The 20,206-nt window shown below is 41.4% G+C and overlaps 1 pseudogene; it reads right to left on the bottom strand.

The window, feature by feature from the left end:
• Positions 1 to 1,362: 1,362 nt before the first annotated feature.
• Positions 1,363 to 2,974, bottom strand: LOC100403366 (zinc finger protein 324B pseudogene; annotated as a pseudogene).
• Positions 2,975 to 20,206: the final 17,232 nt, after the last annotated feature.

Genomic DNA, 20,206 nt, shown 5'->3' with positions numbered 1-20,206 from the left:
CTGCTATAAAGGAAACTACATCTATTTTAAGTTGCAAATGTTCGTCTTTTTATTTTTCTATTGAAAAGACCATTAATTTCCTTGAAGGTAAGGTCCTAGGTAGGGATGGGGTGTAGTAGGCTTAAGGCCACAGGAAGCAAATGGCCCCCAGTCCACACTTCTGTCTCTGCCATACAGGGCCATTACACTGGGGTGGGGAGATCCTCATGAGAGTGCCATTCATGGCCTTAGGTAATGGCAAGTCCTTCCTTTTCAGCTCTCTGTCAACCCTCCAATTGAGGAGGCATAATAGAGGTAAGATGAGACAGGGAGTTGGGTGGGGGAAGTGGCCACCAAACCTAGCAAAAATGAGCAGCTCTGCCTTATCTGCTGTGAAGCTATTACTGTCCTTTCAAGTGTAAAGGCTCATCACATCGACTTTGGTAAACACGTCAGTGACAGGCCTTGGCCAAGCTGAGATGTGGTTGAGAACCTGAACAAGTGCCACTGGAAAACCATCATCCTAGATTTGTCCTTCCAATGCTGAGAGCCACATGTTCTGCCACCGGCATCCCTCTCCAGTCGGCTATGTGTTTGACCCCAGGCCAGCCCCTCACACTTGGCTGACCAGAGCACACACAGCCCAGGAGCCATTAGTGAGCACAGTTTGACTGTCACTAGGATCCTGCCTGTCAGAATCTGCAAACATGAGGCTGAGTCGACCCAAACCTTTTCTTTTTCCGAGAGGAGGAGGCTGACACTCATAGGCCACACCCTGATTCCCAGCCCCCTATAGTCTCCTGTCTGGTGGGATGGCCCCCACGAAGACTTGAATAGAGGCCTGGGGGCCGGGGGGGAATGTCCTCAGCGTCTGTACAGCAGCCAGTTTGTATGCAGATGCCTTAAGTTTCTCTGGGCTACCCCTACCCCACATCTGCATTCCCCTCACTTCAGCATCCAGTAACATAACACATGAATTAGCACCATCGTGCAGTGCTGATTCTGTCAGCCTCCTATGGCTCCAGCTGCAGGCTCAGTCCGGCCAGAGTCCCAGCTGACATGTCCTCGCTCTGATGTTTCTACAGTGTTACAGCTGGACATGTCAGTCCCTTTGATGTTTCTGCAGCATTACAGCTGGGACTGACATGTCCTGTCTCTGATGCTTCTGCGAAGTTACCTCTTTGGGGATGGAGGTGTGCGCTATGAATAAACTGGCAAATCCTGTTCCCACCTGCAAATGGAACCACAGCCAAAGGGTCTCCCTCTTCCCTGACTCACAGGCACTGGGCTTTTCCCCATCATGGATTTGAAGAGGACATGGACTCTTTAGCTATGAAAGGGATTCACATAAGGCCGAGAAGGGTGAGGCTGTAACCTGTGACCTCAGACTTTCACTGGCTTCAGGATTGGGCTTGGCTTCCCTCCCCGACTCACCTTCCGACGATGTACCTGAAGGAGTCCTGGCACGGGGGTGCAGTCTGCTGCTCCGGCATTGGTCTTCTCTGTGGTGTGGATCCTCTGGTGGTGCAAGAGGGCTGGGTGCTCACGGAAGGCATGGTCACACTGCGTACACACGAAGGGCTTCTCGCCTGTGCGAATGCGCCGGTGGCTCAGCAGCACAGCGTCCTTGCCGAAACCCTTGCCACAGTCCTCACAGCGGAAGGGCCGCTTGCCCGTGTGCAGGAGCTGGTGCTGGGTCAGGTTGGAGCTGAGGCTAAAGGAGAGGCCGCACTGTGCGCAGGCGAAGGGCTTCTCGCCCATGTGCACACGCTGGTGCAAAAAGAATGAGGAGGCCTGGCTGAAGGTGGCACCGCAGAGCGCGCACACAAAGGGCTTCTCGCCCGTCTGCGTGCGCTCGTGCTGGATCAGGTGCCAGTTGCGGCAGAAGCGGCGGCCACACTGTGCACAGGCATAGGGACGCCCGCCCGCGTGTATCTTGCGGTGCTGGCTGAAGTTGGAGCCGTGGCTGGAGGTCTCTCAGCTGTGTGGATGCGCTGGTGCCGCACCAGTGAGGAGCTGTGCCTGAGGGCCTTGCCACACGCGGGGCACGCGTAGGGCGTCTCGCCGCTGTGGATGCGCTGGTGCTGTGTCAGGTGCAACGTCTGGCTGAAGGCCTTGCCGCACTGGGAGCACTCGTAGGGCCGCTCCCCGGTGTGAGTGCGTAGGTGCTTGAGGAGGTCGGAGCTCTTCACGAACACTTTGCTGCACGCCCTGCATCCGAAGGACTTTTCCCCAGCGTGGAGAGCCTAGCCTAGCTCATTCCAGATCGAGGGCTCCTGGCCACCGAGGAATCTCTGAGCCTCTTGCTAAGCCACACCCTTTCCGTGATCCCCTCCACCACTGGCGGCCTTCAGGTCCGTGGCGTTCCCGAAAGCTCTCCCAGGGGCCTCCGGTGCACATGGCTTCTGACACTTGGGCACCCTGGACTGCCTCCTAGGCACCAGATGCTCTGTGAGGCTCTTTTCCCTGGGCCGGCTGCTCTTAGGGGGCCTGAGCAGGGAGGTCAGTCACAGGCTGATGCTGGCTTGGTCCCTGCCCGAGCCTAGCAGGAGCCTCTCTCAGTAGATCACCTACACCCCAGTGGGTTTTCTCTCCCGAGATGGGGAGGCACCTCGATGTTGCTGCAGGCCTTCTGTACTGTGGCAGGCACTGGCAACAGTGAAGACACTAGCAGTCATCACAGGTGGAGTATCTGGGAAGGCCCCTGGCCGTGCTGCTTCTCCAGAAACATCTCCATTCTCTTCCAAACGCCAGGAACCAGTGTTGCGCCTCCCATAGGCGTTCCTGGCCAAGGTCATGTCCTTCACACTGGGAACCCAGGGGTCCTCACCACACTCAAGTTGGATGACCACAGAGGTCGGGAGGTGGAGAGTCCAAGTGAGGTCACAAGTGTGAAGTTTTCCAGCATCACATGGTGGTACAGGGCCCTCTGTGCTGTGTCCAGGAGCCTGCACTCCTCCGGGGAGAAGTACACGTTCACATCCTCGAAGGCCATCAGATCCCTCGGAGCTTCCTTCAGGACCTCAGCCCACAGGTGCCTTGAACACAGGGGTCTGTGCTGACGCCCGAGGGCAAGAAGAGGATAAACTACGGGGCGAGAGGTCTAGGAAAGGGCCTCCCTCCGTGGGGGCGCAGCCTGTGGGAGCAGGGGCCCCCCGCCTCCCTGGCACGGGTCTGTCAGCGAGGCCACCGAAACCCGCAGCTGGGCGGGGAGGGAGGCATGGACCACCGGGCACCGCCATCTCTGCCCGCTGTGTCCCGCCACTGCCCCGTGCGCGCCTCAGCCTCCCCGGTAGTCTTGGGCACAGAATGCCCAGTGCGCCCCCTCCGGGGCTTCCACAGCGCCGGAGAACGCATGGCTCCCGTTGCGGTCCAACTGCCCCCGGGCCGCCCACGCCGCACTCAAAGACTTGCGGGAGCCAGCGGATGCTCGCTGTCAGTACCTTCCTAGCCGCCTGCCTCGGGCCTGACGCGCGCCACAGCCCAGGCCACCTGTTGTTGCGTCTTTAAAGATAGGGAATATAGCATGATTAGATGCTAGTAGAGTCTTCAAAGGAAAAATCCAAAGGCCAGAGGTGAGCTAATCTTGTGACTTCTGTTTTTGCATAGGTGAAATATGAGCTTTACATGTGAGTAAGCTAAAAGGTGAGGAGGCAGCCTGTGTGGCTCTAAGTACTGGAGAGTGTCTTCATTCGTTTTGTGCTGCTACGACAGATTACCACAGATTGGGCAATTAATTTTTTCACAGATATAAAAACTGTAAAGCCTGAAATCAAGATGCCAGAATTTGATGTGTGGTGAGGGCCTTCTTGCTGCCTGTGCACGTGACAGAAGGCAGAAGGGCAAGAGAGCCAAACGCAGCATTTAGCCTCTCTTTTAAGGGCCTTGCTGCAGTTTGATGTCTCCTCCCAAAAGGCATGTGTCAGAAACTTAATTGCCTTGTAATAGGATTACCAGGTGGGAACTTTAAGAGGTGATTACAGCACGAGGGCTCTGCCTTCGTAAATGGATTAATGTTGCTATTTTGGGAGTGGGCTCCTTCTAAAAGGAGCAGCTTGGCCTGCTTTTTTTTCTCTCTTACCTTTTTTTTTTTTTTTTTTTTAATGCCCTTCACCATGAAAGGGCACACGTGAAGGCTGTAGCCAGGGGTCAGTCCCTTGATCCCAAACTTTCCAGCTCCAGAACAGTGAGCCGATAAATGTCTGTTTATTATAAAATACCCAGTCCGTGGTATTCTGTGTAACAGCATAAAATGGACTAAGTCCTTCATCCTATTAATGGAGGAAGAGTCCTCATGGCCTAATTCCTCATAAAGACCTCACCTCTAAATATGATCACATTCAACATATTAATTTTGGCAGAAATACATTCAAACCATAGAATTCTTCTCTGACCACTCAAAATTCATGTCCTTCTGATGAGCAAAATACATTATGAATTCCATCCCAGTAGCCCCAAAAGTTTTCATTCATTCCAATAACAACTCAAGTCCAGAGGTTTATGTCAATCAGGTATGAGTAAGACTCAAGGAGCAATTCATCCTGAAGCCAATGTCCTTCCAGCAATGAGGCTGCAAAATCAAGTGAGTTATGTGTTTCCAAAACACAATGGTGGTATGGGCTTGGGATAAACATCCCCATCCTGAAAGGCAGAAATTGGCAAAAAGAAAGGGGTAACAAGTCCCAAGTAAGTCCAAAACCCAAAAGGGCAAATGACATTAGATCTTAAGGCTTGAGAATAATTTTACCTGACAGACTGGGGCAGGGGTTGAATCCCCAAGGGTCCAAAGGCCACATAACTATGCTGGGCACAGCCCTCATGGGTTGGAGTCTTCTGTCTGTACCTCTTTCAGGTTGGCATTACATGCTGGTGACTCTAAAATGTGGAGTTCTCTAGCATGGTCCTGCCCCCATGGTTCCACTAGATTTTGTTTGATGCTCCCTGAGGTGGCCTCACTCCCACAGCTCCACTGTGCATTCCTCTGATGGAGATGCTATATGGCTTGCTCCAAAACCTAGGGGAGGAAGCTAGGCCTTCAAGAATTCTGAATTCTGTGTATTTGCAGAGTTAGCACCACATGGATGGTGCCAATTGTTATGGCCTATACCTTCTGAAGCAGTGGCTGGAGCCACATCTGGGCCTGCGTGAGCCACAGCGGGGACAGTCAAGGAGCATTGTGCCAGAATGCAGGGAGCAGAGATTTGAGGTGGCCCTGGGTGGTAAGCTTCAAGTTCCCATGGGCACCCTGGGCCCCTCCCTCAAACTTGTTCTTCCCCCAAGGCCCTGGCACCCTGCCTGTGATGAGTGCAGCACCCTTGAAAATCTCAGAAGTGTCTTTGGGGTCATTTTCCCGTTATCTTGATAAATAACTTTATAAAGACCTTTATCCTTTTGATGAGGGAGGAGTCCTCATGGCCTAGTCATCTCTTAAAGGTCCATGTTTTCATACTGTCTGTCACATTGGCCATTAAGTTTAAACACCCGAATTGTGGAGGAGACACATTCTGATCACAGCCATAAGCCAATGTGAGGTTGAAAGCTCATGGACATTCTTTTTGGATTGCTTCAGTTTTCTGGTGAAGTAGGAAGCTAAGAAAGAGACTGGGAGAGGAGACACTGGCATTTTGAAGAAAGATAAAAGAGAGAAAAGGTGTTATCTGAGAGAATGAGAGGGTAAACGGATGGGAAATACTGTGTGATGCTTTGCAGCTTAAAGGGACCTGTAATGTTCAGCCTTAACTTTAGAGATGAAGACCCTAAGTCCTGGAGAAGTGACGTGCCCATCCTTTGATCATGTGGCCAGCTGAAGTGGACTCCTTACTAGAACCCAGGACTCCAAATGGCCACCTCAACAATATTTCTTATGTGTACTTCAGGTGGTCTTCTGTTTTATTTTATCTATTACTGAACAGAAGGCTACTTTTAATACATTCTTTTTTTTGAGACAGAGTTTCGCTCTTGTTACCCAGGCTGGAGTGCAATGGCGCGATCTCGGCTCACCACAACCTCCGCCCCCTGGGTTCAGGCAATTCTCCTGCCTCAGCCTCCTGAGTAGCTGGGATTACAGGCACGCACCACCATGCCCAGCTAATTTTTTGTAATTTTTAGTAGAGACGGGGTTTCACCATGTTGACCAGGATGGTCTCGATCTCTTGACTTCGTGATCCACCCGCCTCGGCCTCCCAAAGTGCTGGGATTACAGGCTTGAGCCACCGCGCCCGGCCCTTTTAATACATTCTTTACATGACTGTGATATCTTCTTTACGGAAAAACAGACTTTCACTTTGAGACACTTATTTTTTCCTTTAATCCTGTCTTTCAGCTTCCATCAAGATAAATGTCTTATTTATTAAAAGTACAAAGACAAAACTTTGAAGCAGAAATTTAAAATGCCCACATGGGAAAAACCAGATGAAAGCTTCATTATCCAGTTCTGTGACAGGTGAGACAGGAGCAGGCTCCCCATGTCTCCTAAGATACAGGCTTCCACCAGAAAAAAGAGAGCATCTAAAATGTTTCAGTGCAGCCTGTCTAAAAGTAAACTTTTTCTTTCTCTGGCGAAGAAAACAAAAGGAAAACTTCACGTCTACTTGAACTTTGTAAAAGAAGCATGAGAACTCTTGACTCTCAGAGAAGCTGTATCTGGGGCTGGTTCCTAGAGTGGCCACGATGATGGGAGAGCCATACTAGGATTAGCTCTTCAGCCAGGCCTCCAGACAGCTATGGGAGGCACCAACTGTGTAACTACCTTCCCTCTCATTTTGAGAGCCACAGTTTGCACCTTGTGCTTGCTGTCTGGTGGCTTTCAACTCCCATTGCCAGCACTTCCTTGGAGAGATGTATTATGTTAGTACTTTCCACCGAAGGGCATAGTCTGGTGTCTTATTACCTTCTTAGGTAATAAGATCTAGAGCAGCCTTTCTCTACTAGGGCTCCTCATCTGAACAACAGAGCATGGAGTGACTGTTTCAGCTCATCAGAGAACAATTATTTGGATGTATAGTAGCTGTTGTCAGTTGTCTAGTCTCAGAAGCGAAACAGCCTCTCATGCATCTTTCCAAAATTGGTGGACTCTTCTTTGGCACAGCAAGGATGATGTTTGCAAAATGCTGAGATAAGCAATCATTACAGAATTTTTCAAGTCCAATGGACTAGAATAGATAGATATGTTAAAATGTTAGATATTTTAAAAGTTATCATTGTAATTGGAAAATATGTTGCTTCTTTAAACTGTAATGAATCATCATACTGATAAAATTTAGTATTCCCTCTGTGGGAAAAAGCTCAAGCTCTGTTCCAAACATTTTGTTTCTACATTAATTCTGCCACTTTCTTCTTTCCCCTTCCTTCGCCCCTTGGAAGGGTAAAATATTTAATATTTTAATATTTTGAGTTGAAAAGAAACATCTAATTTTAAAAATAATTTTTGTTTAAAACTAATTTTTGATTTTTAGATTATCTTTATATCCTAATTGTAAACGGAATCAATAATGAAAGCCATAGATGATGATGGAAGAGCTTCTTAGGTCCATGCTAAAAATGAAACAAAAGCTTATGCCTTTATTAGATTTCAGCATAAAAATATGCATATGCTTAAAGAAATCCATAAATAAGGGTAAATCTCATAGAAGTGAAATAAGATTTGAATATAGAAAGAATAGGACCCAAAAGTCATTCTGCATTCACAGAAATCTAGTTTTCAGTATAAAAGATCATTTTATGACATGCTTTTGGAACATCAGTAAGTAGAATTTTTTTAGCTTAGAACCTGACAACCCTTTCTTTCAAAAATATGGAGTTAATATGTCACTCCTGAAATTATTATTATCATTTTTATTTCCTTAATGTTATACTGAACACACAGAATTTAGGACTGAGGCAAATGAGAGTTAGTCTCCTAGTCACAGCTGTATTTTTTACTGACTAAGAATTTTGAAAAAAATCAAAGCATAGACATAAGTTCACTTTTATCTATCTAAAGAAGCACAAAAAAAGAGCTGTTTTAAAAGGTCACGTCATAGGTGGGTATAGTCCCATTGTTTAGCCACGTTTCTCTTGACTTTCTGACCTGGGACATTGTGGGGATTTGCCTCATTGAATAGTTACAATTCCTGGCCTCAGTTCTCTTGACTCTATCCTTGAAGTCAGAAGTATTAGACAGAAAAAAATAGAGACCTGATTTTTTTTTAGAGAAAATGTGTGGACAATATTTAACTGATTAATATCCTCTTTTAATCACTTGAACATTACTAGCCAATGCATGTGAGCTTTTGCTGACAAAGGGTTGCAGCCATATAGTTCGATTCTTATTGGTTACTTTTCAACAACCTGTGACCTCACTGCCCCTGTAAAATACTGTTAGCCCTATTTTCACTTGTATTATTTAATACAAGTGATGGCTGTTCTTTCGTATTATTTTCTCTTCTCTTAATTTTCTTACTCCCAGTTTTTCTCCACTACTCCATCTGCTTCTTGCTTAAACCTAACACCCTCTGACAACAGAGGTATCTGACAACATTCTTAATTCTCAAGGGTGGCATCTTAGAGTAAGTAAAGGGCATTTCAGATCTTTGGGTCCTATATTAATTTAGTTACTTTAATTAATTTACACAGCTGAGGAGCTCAGTAACAAGACTGCCCAGTTACTGATAAGAAGAGATAGACAAGTGAGCTAGTAATAGCACTCGAAAACAAGGGCTAAGTGGATTCTGCCTAGGCGACAGGGAGGGCCAGGAGCAGGGGCCTGTGCTGTGAAGGGTAATCCCTCAAACAAGGTGAACAGCAGTAAAGTAAGGTCTATTTCCTCCTCGAAGATTTTCATACTATCTTTCCCCTTTCCAGATATAATCCTTTAAAGAGTTTTTAGTTTCTTTTGGAGAAAATTCTATACTCCACTTGTTTTCAAGGCCATCTCCAAATTGGCTTCAAAGGGTCTTTCTAGTCACAGCTTCCATTAGTCCCTTGCAGGCTCCTAAGCAAACAGGATCATTTATTTATGTATTCATTTTCTTAAAACTACACCCATTTCTATCCTCATTCTTGGATCAGGCCCAGCATGGCCTTCCCTCTCTTACGTGTTCGCACAAACTGACTGAAGATGGATTCTAGATCTCCAAAGCAAGGACTCCTTTAAGGCTCCCAGGGAAGAATAACCTTCAAACTTACCATGAGGAAAATGTTTTTTCTCTTTTTTTTTTTTGAGACGGAGTTTCGCTCTTGTTACCCAGGCTGGAGTGCAATGGCGCGATCTCGGCTCACCGCAACCTCCGCCTCCTGGGTTCAGACAATTCTCCTGCCTCAGCCTCCCGAGTAGCTGGGATTACAGGCATGCACCACCATGCCCAGCTAATTTTTTTTTTTTAATATATTTTAGTAGAGACGGGGTTTCACCATGTTGACCAGATAGTCTCAAGAAAATGTTTTCTTTTTATACCTCTTCCACAGGGAAATCTTTACATTTCTATACCATTTTTACGTAGCTTTTAAGTGATGTCACAAACACTATCGTGTCCCTGTTAACCTCTAAACATCTTGAAGGAAGGAATTGTGTCTTACCCTTTTTCTACCTTAATGGTAGTAAAGCTTTACTAATCGAAGAATGAATGTGGAAGGGTGTTTATGGGAAATAGTCTTTTGTTTAATACTCAGTAAGTTGGTTTCTATCTTATCTCTTCATAAAACTCCACAAAGTGACAGAATTCCTTTTTTTAATTGAGATCATTCTCAGCTCTAGTCTACCTCCAGATGGTGTTTTAAATTAATGGCTCAAAATTTTACTGCTTTGGAGAACTTGGGCAAGCTAATCAACCATTCTTAGTCTCAGTGTGCTCTTTATAAAATGAAGACAACATTAATCCTTCCATAGCTTTGTGAGGCTTGAATGAGATGCGAGTCCCTCAATTCATCTCAGGGCCCTGGGCTCAGTAATTATCCACTAGCAGGACTGAGTTGAAAGAACAAGCACATTCAAGGAAACCATGGGGTTTGCTTTTTTCCCCCAAAAGTATTTTTATTGTTTGGCAACCAATAAAAAGTTCATAATTCTTCTATCTCTTCTTTCTCTTTTTATTTAAATAAGCAAGCACTCAAACACATGGTGTTTTTTCTGTTAAAAATGTATTCGGTATGTAGACAAAATTTAAGAATGTTAGAAAAACTTTATATAGAGACAACACAGTTCATATAATTAGATGTGCCTTTTGTTGTTGTTTGTTTGTTTTTGTTTTTGAGACGGAGTCTTGCTCTGTCACCCAGGCTGGAGTGCGGTGGCACAATCTCACCTCACTGCAATCCCCACCTCCTGGGTTCAAGCAATTCCCTTGCCTCAGCCTCCTGAGTAGCTGGGACTACAGGTGTGCACCACCACGCTCGGCTAATTTTGTGCATTTTGGTAGAGATGGAGTTTCACCACATTAGCCAGGATGGTCTTGATCTCCTGACTTCATGATCTGCCCTCTTCGGCCTCCCAAAGTGCTGGGATTACAGGAGTGAGCCACTGTACATGGCCATGCCTGTGTTTTAATGTTTTTTTTTTTTTTTAATTTACATGATTCCAAGGGTCTGTGTAGGAAGATAAGTTTAACCTAAAATGATCTTAGCTGAAGCAAATACAAAATAGGAAATTTAGATACAAGGAAATAAACACCAGTTCTAAAGTATGCTCTTTAAAATAGCTTTAACCCAGCATAAGTTAAAGCTATTTTTATATTTGCATCTGTATTTATGAACAGAATCATCCATGCAGCTGTCCAACATCTTGCCAGAACTGTAAACAGCAAATTAGGATGCAAACTCATTGTTACTCAAGAAAGTGACCATGAGACTGAACTTAGTCACTGGTAATTATTCTTAACTCGTCACCAAGGGCAGAGCTGATTTTACCATGTCATAACAAATCACTTCTGAACAGTTTCCTTCCAGGTTCTTACGAATGAATTAAGTGGGCCAGGCGTGATGGCACATGCCTGTAATCCCAGCACCTTGGGAGGCCAAGGTGTGTGGATCACCTGAGGTTGGCAGTTTGAGACCAGCCTGACCAACACGGAGAAACCCCATCTCTACTAAAAATACAAAATTAGCCAGATATGGTGGTGCATGCCTGTAATCCCAGTTACTCTGGAGGCTGAGGCAGGAGAATCGCTTGAACCCCGGGAGGCAGAGGTTGCGGTGAGCCATGATTGTGCCATTGCACTCCAGCCTGGGCAACAAGAGTAAAACTCTGTCTGAAAATAAAAGAAAGAAAGAAAAGAAAAGAATGAAGAAGTGGTTGTCAAAACTGCACTGGCAATATTTATCAAAATGTGGATCTCTGGTCATGTTAAAAGCTTTCCCCCTACCAGGTTAGCAGAAATGCAAAATAGAGATTGGAATTTAGATGTAGAATTTTGTGTCAAGACCACATTTGATAACCAATTGCACACCCACAGTTAAGAAAGTGAACTAACAGCGTAAGAGCAAGACATCCTGGCTTCAAATCCCAGCTCTGCAATATAAGGCTTGGCCTTTCTGTGCCTCAATGGTCTCACCTGCAAAATCAGGATGATATCATCCTCCAAGGATTCCTGTGAGGATTAAATTGTCAATATGTTTAACGTGCTTGGAACAGAGCACACATACCCTGAAGTCATTACTACTATTATTACATTAACACTTTTCTTTTTGAAAAACGACACTTTTTCCATTAGTTAAGCCAAAACATGCTATATACTTGCAAATTCTTAAAAACAATGATTGAAATTAAAATGCTATAGGAGAGTGACTTAAATTTGTTTGTGGTCTAAATGGTCTAAATGGATATGCCTCCAGTTTCAGTCTTTAAGCAGGATGCATGCCAAGGTCAGAAGCAAAGTGACTTCTGCTTTCACAAGCCAGTGAGGGGATGGGATCCCGGATGAGTGCTCTGATTCAGCCGCTCACCTTTCCCATCATGTCAGGCAGCACATCAAGGAGGTTCATGTTCTTTGAATTCAAGGAATGCACATTTCATTGCTTGAAAGGGGAAATTGTAAGTGTTTCTTGAAAGGTTATATGGAATATTATGACAGACTTAGGACAACAAACAATGCTTCTGTTAACTGTCAGAGTCTCTTTGGCAGTATTATTAAGAGTCAACCACTCAGTAAGAAGCTGGGTCACACAAATCTTCATTTACTCATATAGTTTTGGAAACGTGAATAAATCCTTTTACTCCAGAAACATCACTTGCAGGGTACTTGGCTTCACAAGAGGATTCAGAGTCATGATACCTTTTGTTTGCGGCACGGGTGTGATGGTTAATATTGAGTGTCAACTTGATTGGATTGAAGGATGCAAAGTATTATTCCTGGGTGTGTCTGTGAGGGTGTTGCCAAAGGAAAATAGTATTTGAGAATACTATTTTACAGTAGCACAGACTTAGGTTATTTATTTTCTATTTTTATTTAAATATTTAAAACAGAAGATATTTTATTCTTTTTTCTGTTGGCTTGTATATCTAGCTGATTATGTGTTGGCACTTGACACCTGCTCAGTGTCTGCTTTTAAGCTTTAAAATTGTATATATATTTTATTTGTAATTTTAATTTAAGTACATTAAAATTCTTGACATATTCTTCAATTTGATTTTGTATTCCCTAATAATAAATTCTTAACTTTAAAGGTTATATTAAAATATACTGACCTGCCTACACGTGCACGTGTGTGTGTGAAAATGTGCCTTTTTGTTTGAGTGTCAGATCTTCTTAAACTTTGTAAGTCAAATATCTTTAATCAAACTGATTTGATGGCTACTCATATAATTTTTTCTTCAAGAAAGGATTCTCATCTCATAGAAAACAATTTGTTTAGATTTAAAAGCTGATGCTGAACTTAGGGACATAAACTAGATTAATTTGGTATATTAATCATATGCAAGTTAATGAGGTAAATTTATTAGACTAAAAAACTCGAAGTGAATGAAGGACCTAAGGAATGGGGAACTCAGGTTTGTTGCCTTTTCTGGTTTACATATGATTTTATTGAAGATGATTTAATAATCCAGGATTTTTTTTATATTCTCAGAATAGTATTAATATCAAATATTATTATTCTGTATGGTTAATGTAGCTATATGAAGTTTATGAATTGAGAAGTATCTATGTAGATTCTAAGAGTTGTTGTGAATGTTTTATGCCACTTAAACTTTTTTTGGTCTGTGTCTTCCTTTCCAATTTTACCCAAATTGAATTTATAGGTTAAAAAAATTTTTTTTGAGGAATCATGCAATTTTATACTCAGTTATATTTAATTAGGAGTGCATACATTGGGCAGATATTTTAAATTTTATGTTGGAAGTATTTTGCTGAGTTCATTTTAAAGTTAATACTAATTTCACATTAAGATTCTTTTATCAGTTCATATATTTAGTGGTTCTCTATTTCTTGAGTAATTTGTGAAAAGTATTCATTGCAAAGATGTACATTTTTTGCAGGTCTACTGTATATTATTGAAATGCAGAAAGTTCTTGATCTCAAAATTAATTTGAAGGCTTCCTATATTATTGTCCCACAAGATGGAATTTTTAGCCCTACATCAAATCTGCTTCTTTTGGATCTTGGTCATCTAAAGGTATATACTAATAATATTTGACTTATGATACAGCATTTAGGGTGTTTCTTTGTTTAAGATGTAGTTTGTTTTTAGACAGTTTGATTTATTGCTTTTTTCCCTAGATTTATGGTAGACAAGTAAGATTTGAGAAATCTTCCTGTCTAATAAATAAAGTGAAGTCTCAATTAGGTAGTTTTCCTGTACTTCTGAAAACAAAATGACTAATTAAACTCTGCAGTTCAGGTTCGAATCTAAGATTGATTGATTGATTGATTGGAGACAGAGTCTCACTCTGTTACCCAGGCTGGAATGCAGTGCTACAACCCTGGCTTACTGCAACCTCTGCCTCCTGGGTTCAAGTGATTCTTGGATCTCAGCCTCCTGAGTAGCTGGGACTACAGGTGCCGGCCACCATACCGGGCTAATTTTTGTATTTTTAGTAGAGATGGGATTTCACTATGTTGCCCAGGCTAGTCTCGAACTCCTGTACTCAAGTGATCCACTTGCATTGTCCTCCCTAAGTGCTGGGATTACTGGCATGAGCCACCGTGGCTGGCCTAAGATTTATATTTACAGAATTTGAGAGTTGTACTTGAGAAGCTTCTTTCTTTTTCAACTTAAATCTGTTACTTGATTATGTAAAGTATATAGAATGAGAGAGAATTCCGGAAACAAATATGTCTTCATCTTTCTGAAATTTTTTGTATATAAAACTATATTGATATTTTAATACTTGTATTAAATAATTCTAAATTGAGAGATGATCTTCTTCTGTTTACCTAAGTCATTTCCCTTTTTTTCTAATTATGTGCTTTTTTCTTTCCAAATTTTTAGTAGAGAATAAATTTTTTTGATGTATTCTAGAATCTGGACTCCGCACTGTAGTACCCACTAGCCAACCACATGTGGTTATTTGAATTAATTAGAATTAAATAAAATTAAAAATGTAGTTTCTTAGTCTCATCAGCCACATTTCAGAGTTTAATAGTCAGAAGTGGGTACTGTATTTTTTTTTTTGTATTTGAGACATAGTGTCACTCTATTGTCCAGGCTGGAATACAGTGGGTTGATTTCAACTCACTGCAACCTCTGCCTCCCAAGTTCAAGTGATTCTCGTGCCTCAGCCTCCAAGTAGCTGGGATTTCAGGCATGTGCCACCACGCCCAGCCAGTTTTTGTATTTTTAGTAGAGATGGGGTTTCACCATGTTGGTCAGGCTGGTTTTGAGCTCCTGACTTCATGTGATCCACTGGCATTGGTCTCCCAAAGTGCTGTGATTACAGGCATGAGCCACCATGCAGGCCTGTATTTGACAGCATTGATATAGAACATTTCCATCATTGTAGAAGTTCTATTGGACAGCATTGTTGTAAATCATTAAATGTAGAGGAATATCTATAACTATTTAAAGAACCAAGAGAGGTTGATAATATTAGATTGCTTTTCCTGGCCACCTAACACATATGTGCCTGTCCTTAATACTGACATCTTCGCTTATCCTATTTTTTAAAATTCTGCATTTGGTAATTATGTAAACACCCACTGGGTATGTATTTATAATAAAATTTATATAGCTTGTTATTCACATTTGAATTTTATTCAGTTGTTTCAAGGGCATTGTGGTATAATAGAAAGAGCATAAGGTTAGGAGTAAGGATGTCTAATTTTGTGACTTTAGGCAATTTGCTTAACCTGTTACCTAAAATTTATTTCCTTTCAAACAGAGCTAATAATTTTTTGAGTGTTTACTTCACATGAGCTATATAGTGGGGGAAAAAATGTAAAAATATATACGTGTGCACACATGTATTTTTATGAGTAAGATCTTCATGTACTGTTGTGGAGTCATCTCCAGGATGTTTAAGTACCTCTCACAGTATGCCAAGAAGGGAGAGATACAAATATAACTTGCCTGGTATTGCATAAATGACAGAGTTGGAACTAAAATTCAGCTATCCTATTTAATTCTGGACTCTTACTTCTTGTTATAAAGCTGTATCAGTATTTGTCATCATGCCATAGAAACATTTTAAAAGCTAAATTTGTCTCTTGATCTTACTCTTAATGAGAAGGCCTCTTACCACCTTTAAAAAATTTGTAGACGTATTATTCTTCAGGACCATCTTGGTTTCTTTCTTTTAATGTAAGTAAATGGGAAATATATCCTAATTTATAAAATTTATCTCTGGCCTTCTTACTATATAGCTCATGGATGAGGACCTTTCTGATATTCTTATTATGTATGCTTACTTGTGAGTTTATCCTCTCCTATTAACATTTTGTATTATAGGTCTAAAAGTTAAAAACTTTATACTTACATTTTGAAGTATTTCGCAGAGTCTATCTAAACTATTACAATTAACTTGAAGGTGACAAGTAAAAGTTGTTCCAAATGACCAGATGTGAAGCAAGGTGAGGCCAATCTTGAAGAGATAATGGATATAGCTTATGATTCCTTTGTTATTCAGCTTACAAGCATACAGCTGCTTTACAGTAGAGTTGGTGAGTATAAAATGCATTATTTGTTGATTGATTTTGTTGAAGTGATTAATTAGGTTTGTAGACACTTTGAAGACCTTCCTCCTAAATGTGTTAGAACTTCTTTATTTTTGAATTAGAAATGATAATAAATATCGTCTAGTTGTTCTCAACCAGGAACGGTTTTGCCTCCCCAAGAGACATTGTCAATATCTGGAGACATTTTTGGTTGTCACAGGTAGAGCATGAGTGGCACTCCTAGCACCTAGTGGGTGAAGGTGTGGGATACTACTAAGCATCCTATGGTGTATGGCTGGTCCCTCACAGCAAATATCAGTAGGTTTAGAAATAGTGATCTAGAAAACACTAGTGTAGTGTTTTCTAGCCTTTGAACAAAGTTGGCCGATATTGAAAATGATACTGGTATTACTACATAGTTGGATAACCAGGAGGCGTTGCTCAGGGCCAGAAGTAAGCAGCCTAGGGGCTCTGACAGCATAGACAGCCATGCAAAAGACTGACTAGGGTCACTTTCCTAGGCATACCTGTCTCATTCACTGTGGTATACCGATCAGTCTAAATCTCTGATTTAGAGCTAGTTTTTAGGATGAAGTCAAAGCCAGAAATTCACTAGACAAGAGCCATTTAAGTAGAGAGAGACCCCAGACTCATTCGGTTTTCTTTTGGGTCTGTCATACTGCTTTTGAATCCCTAGGGTGTTAGTGAACTTACAGATAATTCAATAAAGTTTAATCTGTTGAAGAGATCTATATGTAAAGATCTGTATGTTTGTATGTGGTCAGATTTTAATTACCAGAGCTAACCAATAAAAGAAGAAACAATCAGAAGCCAAAGTAGTTGTTGTCAAAATTGGTAATGTGTATTGGAGTGAAACATTTTATTTATTTAATTATATTTGCTTCAGAATAGTGAACGTACTTTCTATTTTTATCATATTCTAATTGTGGTGGAGAAAACCCAAAGGTATAGTGGGTGGCGAAAGTACATTATTTTTAGAAGTCCACTGATTCTTTTTCAGGAAATAAGTTATTGGGTTTGGTTTTCCTTGATGGAATTTTATCTGACTCACAGGATTATTAGGTTCAAATGAGATAGTATATATGACAATGCATTATACTTACTGAGATCCCATTAATCTCGTTAGGAATTTTTGAAGTTACTTCTTTCTGATTAAACCTATTTTAGAAAATCTGAACAATTCAGAAACCAAAAGGATAAACCTTTATCTTAACTGCTTAGGCAAGAACACTGTTGATATTTTGTTGCATATCCTTTTAGTGTGTTTTTCAATGTATGTGCCTATGAATATATGAGATGTACTTTTATGGTATTTCTATTGGAAGTGTTTGTGAATGTATTTTTTTTACATAATTCATAGTTTTATATCCAGATATTTTTTCTTTTACGAGTAATATTTTGGACATTTGAACTCATGGTTTTTATTGTCTGTATTATGTTCTATGGCTGTGCTCTCAGTTATTTAGCCATTCCCTTATGGAACATTTAGGCTTGTAACTCTGCAGTAAGTGTTGCCGGGGGTGGGGGGGTAAGTGGGGGTGGGAGGTTGTCCCATGTTAGTAGACCTGGTTGTAAACTTCAGTTTTGTCACTAACAGATTCATCATAGGCAAGTTATAAATTCTTTTGAGTGTCAGTTTTCTAAAGTGGGATTATTATACATCATTTTGAGAATTAACATTTAGACATTACGTAGAAGAGTAGAAATTATAAATCTTGAATAAATGGTAGCTTTTATTATTTACTGTTAAAGAACCTCATTTTTTATTACGTTTTGCATTATTGCCTTACTGCCATGTTACTTTTTTGGGTAAGGTATGTGGTTGGTGTAGTGGTAGTCAGTGAATGTACAGTAGATTCAATAACCTACTGATTGTATGTAACTGGGAATGTGATATTAAGATTACCTAGATATGGGGGGATTTTCTCGTATAATGGAATGTGTGATTATGAAGTATTAATAGTGATTTTAGGTTTGGTGTGTTATTCATATTATAGTTATGTTAAATATGAACCATTTTCTCTACTTAGGTGACAATTGGAGAGAAGCACGAAAACTCAATGTGTCTACCCAACATATTTTGGTACCCATGCCCTTCAATTTGGAACTGTCTAAGGCCATGGTTTTCATGGATGTAAGGATGCCCAAGTATGTAGTTTGTTTCATGTGATTGTGAATTTTCTTGGTAATTCTGTAGCTAGGGAAATACCATACTTAATTGACTCTTTCTTGTGTATGTGTAAAATATGTATAAAATTGACCATTTTGACCATTTTTAAGAGTATAGTTTATTGTCATTAGGTTCATTCGTGTTGTGCAGCCATCACCACCATTCATTTCCAGAACTGTTTCTCTTCCAAACTAAAACTGTATACCCAATTAAACAATAATTCATCTCCGAGCTGAGGATACCTTGTTTTTCTTTGTCAACAATGTAATTCCACCCACCAGTGCCACGATGGGTCAACTTTACCAGGAACATCATGAAGAAGAGTTCTTTCTGTACATTGCCTATAGTGACGAAAGTGTCTACGGTCTGTGAAGCTGCTCCCCCTGAGCTGGAGGGGGCTCTCATTCTGCAAAGAGAGAGGTGGCCCCCCTTTTTTGACTTCCTCCCCTTCAACCTCAAATACCACCTCCCTTATTCAGGACCGGCACTTCTTAATGTTTGAGGCTTTCTCTCTAGCCTCTCTTAGGAGGGGTAACGGTGGAGTTGCCATCTTGTACCTCTCCCTTCTCCTTTCTTCCCCTTTCTCTGCCTGCCTTTCCCATTCTGCTTTAGACTCTTGATTGTCAGTCTCCGTCACATCTAGTGATTGTTTTGGTTTCTGTTCCCTTTCTGACTGCCCAAGGGGCTCAGAACCCCAGCAATCCCTTCCTTTCACTACCTTCTTTTTTAGGGGTAGTTGGAAGGACTGAAATTGTAGGGGGAAGGTAGGAGGCACATCAATAAAGAAGAAACCAGCAAGCTGAACTGAAAAAAAAAAAAAAAAAAACTAGTTGTATTCACATGTCACATGCCCCAGAAGTCAAGCACGACCTACTCAAAACCTTAGTTCTGCACTATGAAGGTCTCCTTCCTCTCTGAGCTAAGATCTTTAGGGGAAGAAGAGCCATAAGTTGATTAGAATTTGCTCCCTCAAGTTCCAGTGAGCAGGGTAGTAACTGAGAACGCAGGCTTTGTGGTCTTATAAATCTGAATCTACTAGCTGTGTATTCTTGGGAAAGTTACTTAACATCTCTAAGCCTCAATATTCTCACTAAAAAATAAGAATTTAAAAGTAGCATTTTCATAGGTAATGATGGCTATGTGGTGCCATGTGATTCTTGGCACAGATCCTTCGTGAAATTGTAACTACTGTTTTATTTACACCGTACGTTAACAAATAGAATGCTATATGAATAAAACGAAGGTATCTTAACCAAAATGGGTGGTAATTAATAAAGAATGCTAATCATAACAGGAAAAAAATTTTTTTCTTTAAATAAAGATACTTCATAAAAATCTACTCAGAATACAAATATTACCAAAATACAAATCTACTAAAAATGAGATTATCCCCCATAATCTCATATAAAAGTATTTAGGCTGGTAGAGGTGGCTCATACCTGTAATCCCAGCACTTTGGGAGGCCAAGGCGGGTGGATCACCAGAGGTCAGAAGTTTGAGACCAGACTGGCCAACATAGGGAAACCCAGTCTCTACTAAAAATACAAAAATTAGCCGGGCATGGTGGCAGGGCCTGTAATCCCAGCTACTCAGGAGGCTGAGGCAGAAGAATCACTTGAACTCAGAAGGTGGAGGTTGCAGTGAGCCAAGACCATGCCATTGCACTCTAGCTTGGGTGACAAGAGCAAAACTCCGTCTCCAAACAAACAAACAAACAAATAAATAATATTTAAAACACTGATTTTTTAAAAAGCATTCAGTAGCCTAACCAATAACCAGAGAGAGAAAAAGTAATGCTGCAAGAGTAAACTATTACATTTTAATTCTCAAGTCATTTAAATGTATAATTTTATGGGTCCTTACACATAAACAGCTGAAATGTTAAATCAATTCATTAAAGTGTACATAAATTCACTAAATGTTCTTAATCATCATTAAGCCTTAAACTACTGTGACATCCAAATGATTGCAAAGA

This window comes from Callithrix jacchus, chromosome 1 (genome assembly GCF_049354715.1).
Source record: "Callithrix jacchus isolate 240 chromosome 1, calJac240_pri, whole genome shotgun sequence".
Taxonomy (NCBI): domain Eukaryota; kingdom Metazoa; phylum Chordata; class Mammalia; order Primates; family Cebidae; genus Callithrix; species Callithrix jacchus.
This window is presented reverse-complemented; position numbering and strand designations above follow the sequence as displayed.